Below are 17,426 nucleotides of genomic sequence, written 5' to 3'. Positions count from 1 at the left end.
ATAATTAGTAATGAGCTTTGGGCCTTGTGGCACAAACAAAGTAAACAAAGGCGGGCTGGCCACAAATACCACTCCATGTTTCTGAATCCTAATGATAATATTCCCATTATAATTAGCTGACGTTTGTTGCCCCTTGGGAAGAATTTAGATTATTCCTCTGTTTTTAAAGCCATGAAAATTGTGCAGCTTTTATTAGGTATTGTTTTGATTTTTTTCTGAATTTTGAGAAATCAGTCGTATTTCATGTCTGTGCATAGCTACATGCTGTTTTATGTCATATTTTATGTCATATTAAATTGTGAGATATATATATATATATATATATATATATATATATATAGTATATTTTTCTGCATTGTATAGGATATATATATATATATATATATATATATATATATGTATGTATATGTGTGTGTATATATGTACATATATATATATATATATATGTATATATATATATATATATATATATATATTTTTTTTTTTTTTTTTCAGAACTAATCAGGAAATTTGACATTTTATTATTCCCTTATAGGACACAACTGTCTTGCAAATTGTCAGGCAGGTGGTAATCATAGTCAGGATTCTAGCAATATGTGGTTTGAGTCTTTGTCATTATTACCATTGCCCTTTTTTTCCCATAGGGTTGGAGGTGTTGGATTGTCATCATCTCTCTGTCCAGTGTTACTCTCCTGTCTTTTTTGTCAGCCATGCCTGACTGTCATAGGTTATGAAATCCATCCATCTCTTGGCTGGGTAACCTTGTCTGTTTTTGTGCTCTTTCTGTCTCTTCCAGATCTGTCTTGCCAGATTAACTTCTCTTTTTTGTATAGGTAATCAAAATACTTTAGTCTGTTCTGGTTGACCTTCTCTGCAGCCAGGGTTATATTGGCTTCTGCACTGATGTCTTTATTTCTTCATCTGTCCCCCAATGCACATCTCATCACGTATCTCGGGCACCTCGTTCCCTTCACCTCAAGCTTCCTCAGCTACTCTGTCTTCACTGCCTAGGCTTCTGTGCCATCCAGAAATCCTGCCCCCACCATTGTTTTGTACAACATACATTTTAGTTTCTTTGGCATTTTTTGTTGCATACTACCACTGACACATTGTACTATTTGGATGCAGTACCTCGAATTCTAGCTTTAACCTCCTCATCAGCACCTCCCAGATACGAATCTGTTCATATATTCCACTGTTTTTCTGGATGTATCAGTTTCTCATCTTCTTCTCATCTTCCCCATTTGCTGCCATGACCGCTGCCTTGCCTGAATGACCACTGTCTTGTCTGATTGACCCCATCTTGTCTTCAACCTGTGGTCTGGGTGCCCCCATTTAATGAAAACCAGTTTTGTTAAATATGTCACTTTCTGATTGAGTGACATGTTTAGAGTCATGCAGTAGGAGAGGGTGTTAAACCCAGAACTAAAGATTGAAGCAGTAGCATCTTATGGCTTTAGTCTTCTGTGCTAAACTGCCAGACAGTTCACAGTACTGCAGTGTTTAAACAAGACAAGCAGCCTTTGAAAATTGTGTATGTATGCATTTTTGTGTGGATATTGCATTGTCACCTATCCTGATTTCTGTAGGATAGTCATATTTTACAACCCTGCTGTCCAGACACCTGCAGCACACATCAGAAGGGAGATTAGTGTCTCATTTTAATAGTACCTGTACTTAGCAGTAGTAATGTGCTCCTTCCACCAGCTCTACTTTCATTCTTTCAGAACAGATAAGCATCATGCGTAAAATCAAGGGTATTCACTAAGTGGGTTACACATTTCTTGCAGTCTAAAAATTAAGAAGTCTGCTAGGTGAACCAGTATGTACATACACTCACACACACTGTTCCCTACAAAACAAAATTAAAATATTTTTAATAAAATAAATTCTCAACCTCTGCTCCCTTACATCACCTGTCCTGAGGCTCAACCAACCTTGCAATATTGTAGTGTAAACAAAACAAGCATCTTTCACACAATCTGTTCCTCCAGTTGGAGCAAATAAATTTCATTGTGAAGTATTAGGGCAGTCCACTTACAAGACGGCTGCACACTGATCAGCATGTTGATTAGAGCACTCCCAATGTGAAAACTTACAAACTATGGAGAAAAAAACGCCAGTAAAGGCTATCAATGTAGGCAAAATTCAGATTGCAGCTTTAGTTCAAATCATGACTTCTAGTAATTTAGGTGGGGAAAAATGAAATAAGTGAAATACTGAATGAATATATACAGTTAACTTTAAAAAGCCTGGAAAACAGAAAAACAGCTTTAGCTGTCAAAGTGAACTGATAATACTGCAAAAAAAAAAATCGGCTTTTGACATGCAAAAAGGCTGTCTGAGCATGAGGCTTTTTAAAAAGAGCTGTTTCAAAAATAGTAGATGGGCACACAGAGAAATAAAATGAGGGTTTCTACATCAGATTACATTAATTATATGAAACTTCAAATAAGCAACTGGACTGTTGTCTGAAAGTAGTATTTGTTAATCAAAAGGGTACACTGTGTGTATGCTCCAAATGTGGCTACGAGAAAGTAGCCAAGATCTGTATTAGTAAAGATGCAATCCTGTCAGTAGAAAGAGTTGATCCTGACAAAATTATGGAAGAAAGGAAAAGCATTAAAAATTGGAGATGGCAGAGTGTTTATGGAAAACAATGTACACCAGGCAAGAAAGAAGCATAATTACTCCAGCAGTCAAGGAATATCGAGAAGCAGGTGCTGTATCCCTTCAGGATGTATCTCACTAAACACATCAAACAATTAAAAAAAAAAACAGTGGTTCCTAATAAAAAATACAGGCCTAAAGCCCCTGAACTCTCAAGAAAGACTCAAAGCTCAGACTTCCAAGATTCCTGCACATTGAGTAACAGCTTAATTCTGGCTCTCCCAGTGTGAAAACAGAAACTCAGCAGAGAAAGCCAATGGACTTATATTTCTGGGTAAATTTCAGTAGCTGGCTATTTAGTGCACTGTCTGGATGCCAGGAAAAAAGAAGTACAGAAGACCTGAAATAAAATCGGCTACAAAAGGTGAGGGAAAAACACTGACTGAGAATACTACTGCAGCTGTTCAGCAAAAAGCAGAGCAAGCTCCAGACATGACTTCCAGTAACCTATAGGAAAATATAAGACAACTGCACATATACCTGATTAAAATAAATGAAACAGTGATGGAGTATATTAACTCAAATAACAAAAGGACAGACTTATATACTTGTATGCAGACAGGCTTAAATCACTATCACTCTACTCGGTATTATACAGATTGTGCAGAGGTGATCTGTGTCTTGCCTACAAGGCAATGTCAGACCCTGCCCTACTGGAGATGTTCCAGATCCATAAGTCTAACTCCTCATGCATTACCTGCTCGATAGGCCTAAATCTAATATGCAACATCAACAAAACCTGCTGCAGAGATAGGTTTATCTCCCAGAGGCTGCCCCATCTCTGGAATAGACTTCCCATACATGTCAAACAGAGTACCTCACTGACCCTCTTCAAAGATAGCCTTGATGAGTGGATGGGAAACCATAAATTTGCCCCAAGGATTCCACCTTTGTCCCTCATTGATAGGGGTGACAAGTGCTGACTGAGGTTTCTTTTTTGGGGGGGATAAACTCTTGGCTAGGCTTGTAAGGGCCCCAGGGCCATTAGCCTAGTTATCTCCTATGATCATATAAAAGGCTGAAAACATGGAATAAGCTTTAAACAGATATTCAGATGATGTGATAAAACTGTAAAAATAACAGATCGATATGAAGAAAAGGCTGGCTGAATATGAGACTGCTCAAAACGAGATGTTTCAAAAAATAATAGAATTAGAGGACAGAGCACATATGGAAAACCAGAGATTGTTTGCTGTACCAGCGAAACTGGAAGGAACAGACTGTATTCATTTTATGAAAGCACAAATAAGTTACTGGACTGGCATTCCACAACAGGAGCTGTTAATTAAAAGGGCACATCATGTCTATGTTCCATATACCTGGCTATGAGAAAGCAACCTAGTCCATTAATTGTACAGATGCAATCTTACCAGCAGAAAATTTAATTGATTCTGAAAAAACTGTGGCAGAAGGACAAAGTACTAAAAGTGAGAGAAAGCAGAGTGTTTGTGAAGAATGATTACTCACTGTACACCAGGTAAAAAAGGAGTACATTTATTCCACTATTCAGAGAATGTTGAGAAGCAGGCATGAGACGCAAACTGCTGTACATAGTTATCTTCAAAATATTTTTCCTAGTGGGACAAAATGGTTTTTGATGCACTACATGCTAAGAAGGAAATAGAAACGTTTGTCCAAAAAACAGTGAGCTGTGAAACCGATGGAAATTATGCTGCTTGTTCTTCTGGTAATAAAGATTACAGAAAGACAGTACTAGTGAAACCCTTTCCAGTGTTTCAATGGCAAATGCTTGAGACAAAGAAAAACGCACAATAGTTGACTAAAAGAATTGAGGGTACATTGAAAATGAAGCAGATACAATATTTGGGAGATGAAGATGAACAGGAATAAAACCAGTAACTTGGAATTTGACAAATGTGGGATTACAAAGCAATACTTATATTTGTGAAACATGACAGAACATGAAAATCTGGAAATTTTGAACTTTTTTTTATTTTGTTAAACCTGTAGGGGACTCTAAAGCATATGCCCAGCTTCATGACATTAATGTTCTGAAAAAATACTTAGAAGAGGGGAAGAGGAGTGAGAAAGTTAACTGGAAGTAAAACTTTTTTTCTTAAAAGTAATACTTTTTTACAGTGCATGATTTTCTTTGCATGTTATAAAGTAAAGTTTTCTCAATTCTTTTTAAGTATAATGGTGGTACTAATGTAAAAATGTGATCCTGCTTTTTTTCACCCTTTTTCTCCTTGCTCAGTTTTAAGAAATGTAGGTACTCTAATGTAAAAAAAAAAAAAAAAAAAAAAGCTGGTCAAAAAAGCATGACAAAAAATATGTACATTTTGCATAGAGGAATGCCTGGATTAAGGCCCTTAGCTTGATCTAGTGACAAGTTTAAGAGAAAGCAAGTTGATAAAAAGAATATTGAATATTATAAAGATTTTTATAGCAAATAAATGTAATCTTAGTAGCAATTCTGTATCTGGTCTTCATGTCTCCATGGCGACAATCTTATATAGAAATGGCTAGGAGACAATGTTTTCTGAAAGCATTCAAGTGTTTTCCCAGTTGGTAGAACTATAAACATAAGACAAAAATGGGCAACACTTAGTAGAAGCACAGGCTGTACCATGAGTTTTAGTATGGATAACCTTTCGGTTAACCCAGGTCTGTAAGTGTGGGTGTCAGTTTGGGACACGTCCCTGTTAGGAGGGTAAAACTTCAGTATTTTAAGATGAGCATAATTTTGTGTGTTAGTATTGAGTTAATAGGTTTTAGAGGAGTATTGGGAATGTGCTTGTTTTTTTGAGGGTTTTCAATAAAACATAAAGCTTTATAAGATGTGACATAGGCTCAAATGGATATGACAAGAAACAACTGTATAAAAGATCAACCTGCCAAATAACTTACGCATGTAACACAAAAGCTGGAACTAGACACTTAGCAAAAAAAGCTGTTACACATAAAAGCTGTGAATAATAACATTTTAAAACAATGATGCTTTCTGTAATGTCTTTAAATGTCATGGTCTCACAGATAAATACAAAAAAGAAAGAATAGTGAACTATATTAAAAATGTAGAATGCAAGTAGCTATGTTACAGGAGACACGCTTTGAAAGAACTGAACTTGTGAATTTGATAAAGAAAGATTTTCGGGATGGGTATTCAGCAGAATACCTGGGACAAAGGAAAAAAAGAATACTTATATTAATTGCAAGAAGAATTCTAATAGTGATAGAAGAGGATAAAAAAGTTAAGAATGGTAAATTTGTGTTACTAAGGGGCTACTGGCAAGGAAGGAAGATTATACTGCATGTATTTATATTCCACCTAAAATTGCTATAATGGAGCTTAAGAAAATTCTGTGAGAAATAATCAGCTTTCAGCAAGGAATATTACTTATAGGTGAGGACTGGAATTTAATTTGCAGCAGTGAAGATGTCTTTGGGGGCCCAGAAGGGAAAATATAATAAAGGAGGGTGGATTTTTGAAAAAAAAAATTATGAAAATATTTGGCATGGAAGATGTGAATTCAGTACTAGGAATTCAGAGTGAATTTGCATATTACTCCCCAAGGTACAAAAACTGGGCTAGGCAAGGAGAATTTACACTTCATAGAAATATGCATTTAATTGAAAGTCTTGATATGCACCCAATAACTATGTCAGATAATGCACCAATAATAACTAAAATACAAACACAGGATAATGAAATAAAAATGTGACACTGGTGCTTTCCCACCTGTTTATTGAAAAAAGAGGAATTTAAGGAATGGCTAGTGGCAATTATTCAGGAGCTACTAAAGAAGATAGAAATTTCTTCTAAAATATAGCTAGGGATTGGGATAAAATTAAAGTGCAATTTAAAAATAGGATAGAAATAAAAGAAATGGAGATATGGTTAAGAAGTAACAAGAATTACTTAGAGGGACTGACAAATGTTAATGTATTGCAGAATAGTAGAGGGATTCTCACAGAACAAGAAGAGGACCAACTGCAGAATGCTAAATGGAAAATAAGGGATTACTTCGATGATATGCATGAGTTCAGAAAGATTGCTGTTAAGCAACTGTTTTTTTTTTTTTATAGTAACTCTAGAGCACAAAAACTTTTAGCACAACAACTCGGGCAACAAAAAGTGGAAAGGACTGTCACCAAGCTTAGAGAGCCCACAACAAGGAAGATAACAAGAGATCCTGTAGTTGGAAGTATTTTGAAATTCTCCAAATCAAGAAAAGGAACAAATGGGAATATTTACAGAATAATTAAATATGCCAAGGTTAGAGGTAGATGAGGCTCAATTACTAACAGAATAGGAGGAGAAGAGATAAAAATGGTGATGTATAACCAATCCACAGGAAAATCCCCAGGAATAGATTGTATTCATGTGGAGGCTCAGAAGCTATGAGGGAAAAAGGATAAAGATCTGGAAGGTTTTGTTTAACAGTATTTTAAGAGGAGGAGAAGTACCAACATCCTGAAAGAAAGTGGTGGTAGCTGTAATACCTAAAGAGGGTAGAGACCATCAGATACAGCTTCATATAGGTCTATCTGAATATTAAACTATGATTATAAAGGGTTTATCTATAATGGCTAAAAGAATGTCAACAGTGATATGGTAATTCAATAGAACTCTCTAACTTTCGTCCAGTTGCCCTAATCTCTCCCTTAGCTAAAATTATGGAAAAATGCATCCACCATCAACTGCTGGACCACCTTCTCCAAAATAGCCTATTAGCTAACTCTCAGCATGGCTTTAGACCTTTCCATAGCACCACCACTACCCTCCTATCATTTTCTGACCACATTAACAAAAAACGTAACAGTAACACTCTTTCCTCTGCAATCTTTATTGATTTCTCAAAAACATTTGATATGGTCAACCATCAGCTACTGTTGAATATACTTAAGTCCCTCTCACTTGATACACATGCATTACTGTGGTTCAAGTCCTACTTAGATAACAGGCAGTGCTTTCGGATAATAGTTTATCTAACCACCTTCCTGTCACCCTTGGTGTACCCCAAGGTTCTATATTGGGCCCTCTCCTATTCTCAATTTCTATTAACGATCTAAATGTAAACATCCCTCAAGCTACATGCATACAATATGCAGACGACTCCACATTAATATGCTCTGCTACTGGTCCATCTGAACTACAGTCCCTCACCCAAAATGTCTTTGAATTAGTAGAAAAATGGTTCTTACAGCGCTGTCTCCTCCTTAACCCCAAAAAGACTAAACTATTGCTCTTTACTCCCGCAAAAAGTCCACCCCAATTGACTTTATTATCAAATCGAATAATGGCACAGTCATATCTCCTGACACTACCATATCAACACCACAATAAATTCAAATAACACAAAACTAGGCTCCCTATATAAGATTAAATCCTTATCAGTCTCCAGAGCTGTGGACGAGGGTAAGGCAGTCCACACAGCCTATCTGGACCTCACCAAGGCCTTTGACACCATCCCCCACTCTGGAATCATAGATAAACTTACTAAGATGGGCATTAATCCCTACGTCACTCGATGGGTTGCTAACTGGCTTACTGACAGAACCCACACTGTAAAAGTTGCTGACTCCAAATCCAGCTCCAGACAAGTGACAAGTGGAGTATCTCAGGGTTCAGTCCTGGAACCTCTCTTGCTTGGCATCTACTTCTCTGAAGTACAGGCCAACACTAAGGGACTCTGGCTAACAAAGTTCGCAATGACTGCAAACTGAGAGCCATTATTGAATCACCAAAATGATGTGGATACTATACAAAAGGGCCTTACAGAAAAAAATGCTTGGTGCCAGAGCCATGGACTCAAGCTCAATGCCAAGAAATGTATAGTTATCCCCTTTGGGAAAAAACATGTACCCATGAATTACCACATAGGTGGCAGTACACTAAACACCGAAAGTGTGATAAGAGACTTAGGGACACAGGTAGACAGTGGTCTCACCTTCATTAACCACATCGCCACAACAGTCAGGAAATCCTTTTATGTGGCACACCTCATTACTAAGGGCTTTCCATCCAGAAAAAAGTAGGTCATTGTCCCACTGTACTCATCCCTCATTAGACCCATTATAGAATACAATGCCCCATTTGGTATGTACCTCTCAAGACATCTGCAACAACTGGAAAGGCTGCAGAAATACCTTACTAAAAGAATCACAGACCTAAAGCAGATGCCCTATGCTGACCACCTTAAAAAACTCCAGCTATACTCTGTCGCATATCGTCTACTCAGAGGCGATCTCTGCTTAACATACAAGGCCATGTTAAACCCAGATCTGTTGGACATGCTACACTTAAAGAAAAAATCCCAATCCCATAGAGCCCACACGCTCCAGGGATCTAAACCTTGTCATCACAATAAACAAAACATGCTGGAGGGATAGGTTCCTGACCCAGAGACACTCTAGACTCTGCAGTAGACTGCCCATACATGTCAAGCAGAGCGCCTCTTTGGCCCTCTTCTAAAGGAACCTTGATGATTAGATGGGAGAAAGAAAATTCACCCCGGGGATCATGTCAGTCGCCCTGCTAGATAGGGGTCCAGGGAAGTAAATAGTGTGGGAAGAAATAGCCAGGGAATTGTTATGGCTAGGCTTGTATAGGCCCTAGGGCCGATAGCCTAGTACCAACCTATGAACCTTACTCCCATAGCTAGAACTACTCTTGCCCACACCCACCTTATCTCAGCTCTCTTCTATGACTCTCCTATATACACTAATCTATCTAAAAGTAACCTCAACAAGCTGGCAACCTCCTATAATAATATTGCCAGATTTGCAACTGGCTCTCCTTTTAGAACCCACCACTGCCAAAATTTTGAAACAACTGGGTTGGCTGGAGCTGTATAGTCAAATTCTATTCCACCAACTTATTATTGCCCATAAGACCCTTTTATCATCCAAGCAATACACCAATACTCATGAGTCTAATCACACCATATAAAAATCTTACAATCCTATGCTCAGCAAATTAACTACTGGTATCTAGACAAAAGAAAAAAAAAAAAAAACAACAATAAAGCAGGAGATTCCCTTTTCTCTAACACTGAAGGAAAAATCTGGAACCTACTTCCTGGTGAACTCTCATCTCTTTCTTCAACTCCACTATTCAAAAAGAAACTCAAAATATACCTTTCAACCCAATGACTATGTCCTTGTACCAACCCAGACTAAGATTCCTCTTCCTCTTATCTTAGGTTCTAGCACTAAATACTACTCACTTCATAGCTACTTTTAAGACCATTACCTTCTAATCCTCTGTTAATCTGATCATTTAGCTAACTTGAGACTGTACAAAACCAATTCTTTTCAGAGACCATTATAGGTTAGGATAATTGTACCCAGCAAGGACTTTATGAATGTGTCACTGCCTTGTAGATGAGTCACTGCCTTTTAAATAATGTATCCCTGCCTTGTAAATAATTATCTGTTCTTCTGTGACGTATATACAACTTTGATTTTGGAATGTCTCACACCCTTCTAAATACTTTTTTCTTCTATTATTGTTTGGTCATAAAAAAAAAATGTTTATCTATCATGATTACTATGTTACCATGTAAACAGCTGTTTTGTCTGACAAGTGAACTGTATCTGTAGTTGCAATATTCTGCTTTGTTTTTATGTGGAGCTTTTCTCCCAGGGCCTCTACTGAAAATGGACATATATCCAGTTAGACTAGCCCGGTCAACAAATGTAAAAAATAAATACAAATAAAATAAATTGATAGATATGCACCAATGTGGTTTTGTGGAGGGAAGACAAACATCTGACAACGTTAACAGAACACTGGTGATCCAGAGGGAAGCAGAATGTAAGAAAATACTACTGTTGTTGGTTGGTCTTGATGCAGAGAAAGCAGATGACAGAGTAAACTGGGACTTTATGAGTAGGGCAATGGAAGCATTTACATTCCATGATAAAATTATAAGGTTGATTAGAAGGATATATGGGGGATTGGAGGCAAAAATTAAAGTGGGTGTGGTCCTCTCTGATTATTTCTGCTTAAGCAGAGGAATCAGTCAGGGGTGTCCTTTCTCCCCTTTGTTATTTGCATTATATTTAGAACCACTGGCAGGGAAAAGGGACACAGAAATTCAAGGAAGTAATTGGTATGGTAGTTAAGAAAACTGGCTGTATTTGCAGATTATATTATTTTATGCCTGATAAAACCAGAAAATGACATTTCAGTGTTGTGGAACATTTTGAGATAGTTTCACATGTTTTCAGGATACAAAATTAATGACACTAAAACAAAGGCAATAGCTGCAAGTTATGTATCCACACATGGATTGGTTCAGTGCTATCCATATTTATGGGGACATGATAAAATGAAGTACTTAGGAACATGGATTAAAACTTATTCCAGTGTGGCAGCTAAGGATATGGTGGAAGAGACTAAATAAAAGATAATACAAAAACTGAGAAACCGGTAGCTCTGTTATATGGATATGGATAGTAATATACAACCAGATAAAATGTTTTTAGTCTCCTTAGTCTTATACATAGGTCAGGCATATTTTTCTCAACCAAAGGAGAAGCTGTGGATATCAATTAATAAAGAGCTGAAGGATTTGATCTGGAAGGGGAAGACTACAAAAGTCAAGTGGGATTAGCTGATTCTTCCAATTTGGGAGTATAACGAGCTGGCACACTTTAGGGATTCCCTGCAGACCACTCTGTCAGAGATGCTGGGTGAGTGGATTCTTCTGAATGGGGAGATGATTTTTTTTGAGCTATGATACATAGTCAGAATTGCCTAGACAAAGTAAAACCTTGCTGAGTCTAATTATGGTGGCTGCCAAAAAAGCAATTACTAGAAAGTGGAAATCGAAGTCTAGACCAACTTTACTAGAAGTAGTGAATATAGCAACAGAGATAAAACAACTGGAATTGGGATCTTTAGAAATGGGAAGGAGCAAACTACATAGGAAAAAAGAGAATTGTGGGAACAGTATATGCAGAGAACGAACAAGGTTTAAGAGGCAGGATTTGAATGCACCATATAATGCTTAACTGAATGACTGAATAGATTATAAGTGATGTATACTGTTTGCAACTACAGTTGTTTCAGTTGTGTCTGTGGTGAATAATGTTTGCAAATAAAGTGGTGTCATTTTATTTGTTTTACATTTATGTAAATGTAAGATTGCCTATGTCATATGTGATAATTTAATAAAGATGTTTGTTGAAAAAAAAGCTGATTCTTTCAAAACAACAAGGCTGATTGGGATTATGCAATTTGAAGAGATATTTTAAAGCTACACAGTTAAGGCTGCTATACATAGTATAAGCAGAAACCTATAATTCAAAGTGGAAAGAGATAATGATGAAACAGAGGGGGAAGCTCAAGAAACGAGGAGAGACTGGGATCTTGGATGCAGATATTTAAGGAAAATCAAAATAATCATACAGAATTTTATTCATAAAGTAAAATAAATTATTCTAAGAATTACGCCTTTACAGGAATGGAGAAAGGATATTCTGTCAATAGGGACAATTGCAACATGATTAGGGATACAGAAAATAGGCAAGAGGGGGCTGGAATTTATTGGCGAAAACTGGCAAAGGAACCAAGGTATTGGGAGCAAATAACTAGAGAGGAAAAGGTAATAGAATGGGAAGATGCTAAGAATTTATTTGGACTGGAAGTTAGAGATTGCCTTCTCTGTCAAGGATTGATATCAGAGTATAGGCAAAGAAAAAGGAATGGGGGTCCTAAATGAAAGATTTTTTTGTAAAATCTAGAATGAACAGAAGCTGCTGTTAAAAAAGGAATAATTAGTAGAGAGTATAAAATATTGCATGATGATTATAAAAATAAATCAGAGGAGGTTAGAAATGATTGGGAAGAGAAACTGAATAAGCAATTCAAAAAAAAAAAAAACAAAAAAAACAATGGGGGATATATGAAGGTCTCCCAAATATGCAACAAAATCTAGAAGAATTTTTCCTCGGGTAGACATCAAATGTTGGAGGTGTGATGGGGAAGAAAGAGGTACTTGGGAACATATTTTATCTGAGTGTAATGAGTTGGCAGACTTTAAGATTCCCTGCAGGCTACTCAATCAGAGATACTGGGTGAGCAAATTGGTATATCTAGGGGAATGATTTTTCTGAGTTATGATACTGAATTGGAATTACCTAGACCCAGTAAGGACTTGCTAAGTCTAACTATGGTGGCTGCCAAAAAAAACAATTACTAGAAAATGAAAATCAAAGTTTAAACCAACTGTTCTTGAAGTATCAAATGTAGTAACAGAAATAAAACAACTGGAATTGGGATCTTTAGAAAAGGGTAGGAGCAAATTACCTAGATAAAAATGGGATTTGTGGGAACTATACATACAGGGAAGGAATGATATTTAAAAGAAGGGAGGATTTAAATGAGCTATGTAATGTTTGACTGACAATGATTGGGTAGAATATGTGATCTATAATGTTTGCAACTAAAATTATGTCAATATGGTTTGTGATGTGTAATGCTTGCAACTAAGAGTATGTCAGGATGGTTTGTTTTCATTTATATAAAAGTATGATTGGCTATGTCATAAGTGATAATTTAATAAAGATGTTTCTTGTTTAAAAAGACTGGAGGCTCTGTCCATTCATTCAGTATCTTACAGACTTTTGAGGGGAAATCTTTTCTGACTTTCCATGCCATTGCAGATCCAGCTGTCCTGCATCTCCTGTATCTATGCAAGTCTAATGGCTCTAGCAACACTAGAACAAGAGACCTACATTTCCATCAGCAAATAAATAAACCACAGTAGAAGGACAGCTTTATACTTCAGCACCTCCCTAGCTTCTGGAATAGACTTCCCCAGCATGTCCTTTAAATATAACCAAGATCGGAATCTCAAACTCAAACAACCACTGGTGCTGTATGTGGTCCTTGCCTGAATTTGGTAGTCATCAATCTCCAAGCCAAAAAAATGCAGGCAATGTGGACCTGTATTTAACTGTCAGCTGCAGAAATAGCTGACACATATAACATCAAACTGGAAATGCTGAAACTTCATAATATTGACAAACATAAAAGAAAAAAATGTATACAACTTATATTTGTGCAGGAGTTTGTGCCCCCTAACCCCTGCTAATTATCTGTGCCAACTCTGAGATAACACTACAGCTGGGAAAGGGCAAAACCCCATTCCCCATGGTACTGCAATCAAGAAGTTTCTGGTTTCCGGTTCGTCATTGTATTTGTTAACTATTTCTGTAGTCGACAAATTATGGTAGATCCCAGACAATATAGCTAGAAAAGTAGTCCAGTTGCTTTCCTAATCTATAATTTTGCTAAGGCTGCTTGAGATCTGAGAGCTGTGAGTTTGAAAATCCTGACCTAGAAGACAAGATGGGTTTTCACAAATTTACCTTGGGATTGACTGACATGACCTTCCCGGAGAAAGGTGCAGCCTGAGGGGAGGGTATTGGCAAGGCACAAAAGGTCATAAGAGTCAGTAGCCTTGGACTATCTATAGATCTATGAAATTAATCTATTTAGGCACTACTTTTTTTTTATTTGGTCCTTTGTCTGGTCTCCCCTCAGCATGCTTTCTGTGGGATGGGGGAGCCTGTCCCTTGACCAGATAGTCTGGGTTATCCTCTGTACTAGTGCTAAGATGGACACTGAAAATTCTTAGCCACAGAACCTTTAGCCCTTTTATTGTGCTGTTTGTTTTTTCTTTTGTTGTGGCAGCTGGTGGGATAAGGCATTTAAGCACAACTTATTGTTTGCTCTCCCCCTCAGTATGCTTGCTGCAGGAGTTAAAACCATTCCATGACCAGACAGTATGACTTACCTCCAGAAGGGGTCAAAACAGGCACTGAAGACTTGTCCCTGGACAAGGAACCATCAACCTTTTCCACTTCCCCATTGCAGCTTATATTGTGCTGAACAGATTGAGGATTTTTTTACTAGCTCTAACATCCATTCCCTCCGTATGATAACATAGACATGTTTGGATGGGCAGACATTGAGGAGTGGGCTGTATGAGTGTGTTCTGCCCAGGGCCTGGGCCTTTAGGGTGCTCACGCCTTCTCTGCATCTCCACCCCTCCCTAACCCAGGCATTTCTCCTGAGCACTAGACTCCACCAGAGCTCAATAAAGAAGTGTCACCATTAAGTACCTAAACCACAAATCAAAATTAGGCCACTTGGGCTGTAGTCAGAGCTTTATCCTTTCATGCCACAGTGAGGTATAAGATCATAGGGTCATAGTGATTACTAAGCTAATGGCCCTAAATGGCCTTTTTAAGCCTACATATGCTATGCAAATGTAAGTAGGTTTTATTTAGGGTATATGTATATATTGAAAACAAACTGTTGCAAGTACGAAAAACCAAGAAAAACAGACTGTGTCAAGGTGATCAAAAAGCCACGAAGTCCACTCCACGATAGTTAATCTTAACGCACCTTTTATTAAAAAACAAGCAACGTTTTCGCTACAACCTCTGTTGTAGCTTCCTCAGAGTACACAATAAAACCAATTGTCAGTTTCTTTTTAAACATAAAAGCGCGCCAAGGATGATGCGCGTAAAGTGTTAAAAACATATTACATTAAATAAAACATGATAACAGTATTACTACCAGGTTTAAGACATGTCTCTACACCACTTGTAAGGACTACGTTCCAAGTTGGAATTCTGATGGCATATTAATAAATATATATAAACTGCTTGTAACAAGAGGCCGATCCCTATCGGATCAGAGCATGCGTAAAAAGTAGTAAACAGTAAAAATAAGCTGTGAATGTCATAACAAAGATTAATCTATCCTAATGCTAGTATCAGAGAGTAATCGGTCCTTGCGGTTTTACATTGTCAATTGACCGCACTTACCCGGACCTGACAAATATAAGATACTAGGAGAGTAAAGTCATGAAGCTTGCGGTAAATATTATACCTGCCAGGACTTAAGAAATAGTAATTGAGTCCTACAAAATCAGACTTTAGTGTAGTGATCCATTCAATCAGCCCATTTTTCATACCAATAGAAAGTGACTTAGATATGTCACAAACTTAAACCTCCAGTTAGGGCTAATATTCTTTAAAATAATTTATGAATGTTTGAAGTATGACAGTACTGTTAATTATTGTGGCCACTCCACTGTAGAGTCAAAACATGTATGAAAACAACCACCGGTCAAGAGGAACTGTAGGTTCCATAATGAAACAAAGCAAGCTAACCCAAAAAAAGGTGGCGTCCACTCCACACATGCCCCCAAGGACCAAGTTCTAAAAAATAATAGCACAAAATTCCACAGGGTAGAACTAGCGATATACACGCTAAGATGCACATAGAACCGGAAACAAACACAGTCAGGCAAGAACTCTATGTAGACCCCCACTACCAACTAGGTCGATGGACAATGTGTTGAAGCCTGTTTTAGAAGGAACTAAAAATATGTATATCACAAGTCAAAGGGTCTTACAGTTATTCCATATCATGGAAAAAAGTTGGACGGAACATATGCAGACCTAGCAGACCAGGGCATATAGATGTACTCGTAAAGGAGGATCAACCAAAGAAAATCAGAAAAATCCAGGGGGGTAAGTGCAGGAGGAAAAAAAATCCCCAAGGAACTGTCCTAGTTACCGTTTAACCCAGCAGCCCCACTAGATTGTAACCAAAAGTACAAATAGAAAGTCACAAAACACCTTAGTGTACTGGCAATAAAAACACGCTTGCAGTGTGATGTTCCGAGAGGGTGTACTCCAATGGTAAACATTACTCATAGGGATATAGATGTAGCTCGGAACCATACCTAGACCCTGAAAATGGTCATTATCTGAGGTAGCTTTTTAATTTTAATAGACAAGAGATATTACAATTGTCATTCAAGCCCGGTGGTTGGAATGCATTAAGTTTTAATTGCCACTCTAATTCTTTTATTTCCAAAATAATGGGCCCAGGACCACCTCTGATATTGTGGGGAACATGGTCAATTGCAAAAAATTGGAAACTGTGATCTTAATTTAGTAAGATATGTTTCGAGAGTGCATTATCTTCCTTGCCTTTTTTAATGGCATACATATGCTGGTAGATTCTCTCTTTAAATTTTTGCTCAGTTTTACCAATATAGTAGGCTGAGCAACAAACACAGTGTGCCAGATAAACTATGAATTTTGTATTACAATTAACTTTAAAATGGCAAGTGATCTTTCTGCCGTTTAGAACCAATGAGTTCCCTGTTCTGAGGCATTTACAGAAGTTGCAGTTACCACAGGAGAAAGTGCCTTTCTGGCGAGAATGAAAGTCTAGATGTTTTTTAGTTTCCAAGAAGTTTTTTAAATTTTTTCCTCTCCTATAAACTATAAGTGGTTTGTCCCCAAGTTTTTCCAAAAGGGCACTATTACTGGAAATAAGATACCAGTTTTTGAATAAGATAGAATTGATAATTCCAGAGTCCATGTTGAAGACTGTGATGAAACTAAAAGAATAGTTGTTTTGTTTACTAGTGGTGGCTATTGCTGGGCTTGAATTAGGTATCAGGTTTAGTGTTGGACTTAAATCTGCAGTTATGGGTTCATCCCTAGGTTGTGTGAAAGTGTTACAAAGTAACGGTTTATAGAGGCCATCCTGTCTTTTAGTAGTGACTTCTATTATGAGCTCTTCTATTAGAGGGCCTGGGTAATCACGATTTGAGAACATTTCAAAGAGTAGTGAACACTCCTTATCAAAAAGCTCCGTGGTGCTGCACATTCTGGCTGCCCGAATCAACTGACCCTTGACTATTGATCTTTTTTGTCTGTAAGGGTGTTGACTTGAAAAATGAAGCAGT

The sequence above is a fragment of the Protopterus annectens genome, chromosome 2.part0 (assembly GCF_019279795.1).
Source record: "Protopterus annectens isolate FY-2018-M chromosome 2.part0, PAN1.0, whole genome shotgun sequence".
In the NCBI taxonomy this organism is placed as follows: domain Eukaryota; kingdom Metazoa; phylum Chordata; order Ceratodontiformes; family Protopteridae; genus Protopterus; species Protopterus annectens.
The sequence above is the reverse complement of the archived record's forward strand: the minus strand, read 5'-3'. Positions refer to the sequence as shown.